The following is a 2,914-nucleotide window of genomic DNA, read 5'->3' as shown; positions in this document are numbered from 1 at the left end:
ACCTGGGTGGCAGCATGTTCCCACCGGAGCTCTGTCTGGGAAGCTTGCGTGAGTCGTGGTGGGCAGAGTATTAGAAAGGGCCGTGGCTTTCTGGGCAGGCTGGATACCATCGCCCTCTGGTCGAGCTGGCAGAGCTTCAGCGACCCTCACGCATGCCGTGCGAACTGCCATGCAAACTGCACGCCATGCCTTGCTGATGTGCCACCCCTGTTTGCCTGCCCTGTGTCACGGTGCTCCTGGTCACTAGCACTCCCTAAGGGCTTCTTTCATACATGTGAGGAACTTGGCCCGCGGTTGCTCCTGCCGCCAGGTCTCGTCAGCTGCTGTTGCGAGCCCTGCGGTCCTGGAGGCTCTCTCGGCTCCCCCTGAGGTTCCCCGGTCCAGGAAAACCCCCCTGTGCACTGCGCTAGAGCACTCCACTGTGGATGTGCCAGCACCGGAGCTTCTTGCCTCAGCAACTGAAGCAACATGAGTTAGCGTGAGCCCCAGCAGCCAAGGCGGCCAACAGCGTCCTGGCTGTATGAACAGGAGCACGGGCAGGAGATGAGGGGGAGGGATTTCCCCTCCATTCAGTGCTCGCTAGACCACACGCACACTACTGCATGAGTTGGAGTACGGAAAGACATTGATCAGCTGGAGCAAGTTCAGTGAAGGGGCACCAGTACAGTCAGGTGTGTGTGGGTGTGCAGGGGGCTGGAGAACTTTCCACCTGAGGAAAGGCTGAGGGAACACTGTTCAGTATGGAGACGAGAAGGCTTTGGGAAACCTCATGGAGCATTCAGTACCTATGAGGCAATTAAGAAAATAGAACCCTTCATCATGGTGCATGGTGGGAAGATGAGAGGCAAGGGACAAAGTTGAAAGAATGTTCAGGCAGGAGATGAGGACCATGAGGACCATGAGGTCATAACCATGAGGTCACTTATGCACTGGAAGAGGTTGCCCTGAGAGGTTGTGCAGTCCCAATCCTTGAGGTTTTCAAGTCTTCTTTCCCCCTAAATATCATCTCCAAACATTGAACAAAAGACTCTTGCTCATGCAAGAATGAAGCAAAAAGCCTAAGGCACCAGCAAAAAGCTCTGCCTCCCCTGGGCCCTCTCTTCCCTATGAGAGAGGTCTTCCACCCAACCACCACAACTATCTTTCCACCCTCAAAAGCCTGTTGCAGACTGCATGTGCCCTGGCCTGCCCACTTGCCTATCACCGCCATCACCTTTGTTAATTGAGGCCTGAGGCATATCTTGGCACTCTCAAGCCCCAGTTCAACCACTGGATGTCCCCCCCCCCCATTTATTGGACTCTCCAAATTTACCTCCCTCTGCATTTCCTGAGCAATCACACATGCTTCTGTGCTTCTCACGATTCTACTCAGCACCAAACCCAGGGCTCACAGCACAAGTGTCTCAGCTGTCCCCAGTTTCCATACCCAAATCTGCTCACCCACCAGACTGGAGTGTCCAGCTCAGCTGCAGCCCTTCACAGCCATCAGTCCCTGCCCAGAGGAAGAAAGACCTGCTCATGAGCTCCAACAAGCTGCTGGCTCTCCCTCTTGCAACCTCTTGCTGCTACAGAACCTTCTCGCCATCAGGAACACAGTGACAACTTTGACCCAGGACATCTCCCTCTGTCTTCAGTCTCAGCCTCTCCCCAGTCACCCACTCAGGCCAAGGAATGGCACAGACTGGCCTATAGTCCCACAGCAACGTGCATGTTCTAACCCCGTGCAGTTTCTGCTGCCTCATAGCGGCTCCCAGGCATGCACCTCCAGGGAAGTCTGGCTTTTGTTGTGCCTGAGCGCAAGGGAGAGGAGGGGAGAGGGAGAGACCATCTGAACAAGCAAAGTTCCTGTCTTGCCAGCTTTGAGCATGAGCTTGCAAATACTTGGCCACAGGGGTAGTGCCTGCAGGATTGTCATTTCTCCAAAAGAGTCCTTCTAGGTTGTTCTTGAGCAAGAATGGGAAAGTCATTGCCGGGATGGGCTTTGAGGACCATGTGTGCAAAGCAGATAGAATGAGCAGTCCCATCCCCTTAGCTCCACTCAACCACTCCAGAAGTTCACGGTGACTGTGGTCTGGTTTTGATTCCCCCAAACCCTCTCTGCCAGGCAGGGGCTCAGCAGGGAAAAATCTATGGCACTGGGCAACACAATTGCCCCAGCTGTACCACCATGGGGACACCGTCCCTGCGTGTGGTCAAACCATCGCCCTTTGAGTTAACAGCTGAACACGCTCAGCCACCCTGCCACAGAGACCCCAGCCAGGGCTGTCCCAGGGCACTGCTTTGCTGTCAGGACAGGCCTCAGTGCTGAAGGAGTGGGAAGGTCCCTGAGCCCAAGCCACATGCGCAGCCCCATGGAGGTGGAAGCCTGCCCTTCACCTCACCTCCAGGGATGGTGGGGGACAGAGGGGTGCAGGGAGAGGCCCAGTGCCTGGAGGAGGGGGATGTAAGATTTCTGCCCCCATGTCCCCTCCACCCACATGCCCTGGGGTGCCATCAGAGGCTGGGGGCACCTCCCTCAGGGAGGGCATTTCCCTCACCCTGTTGCACGGCTCCTGCTGTGGAGTTGGGGACAGATGTGGCCCAGAGGGGTGTTGCCCTGGGCGTCAGAGGAGGCTCAGGGTTGTTTTCCTCTCCATCAACCCACCCTGGAGTGGGCCAGAGCATGGGAGAAGTGCCTGAGCAAGAGCCTCCTCCTGCCCGTTGCCCTGCAGAGACGTTGAAGGGGCTGCGCTCTGCAGTGCAGCACTGTGCCAAAATCAGACCGCAGCGGAGAGGCTGTCCTGACTTCCCCATCTCAGAAGGGTTCAAGTGCTGTTTTCTGCAGAAGGTCCCTGGGCACCCAGGGGACAACAGGACTGTGCTTGTCATAGACACGTTATGGGAGGAGAGGGTCTCTCCTGCTGGCGAGTGTCAA

This window comes from Gymnogyps californianus, chromosome 26, assembly GCF_018139145.2.
Source record: "Gymnogyps californianus isolate 813 chromosome 26, ASM1813914v2, whole genome shotgun sequence".
Lineage (NCBI taxonomy): Eukaryota > Metazoa > Chordata > Aves > Accipitriformes > Cathartidae > Gymnogyps > Gymnogyps californianus.
This window is presented reverse-complemented; position numbering follows the sequence as displayed.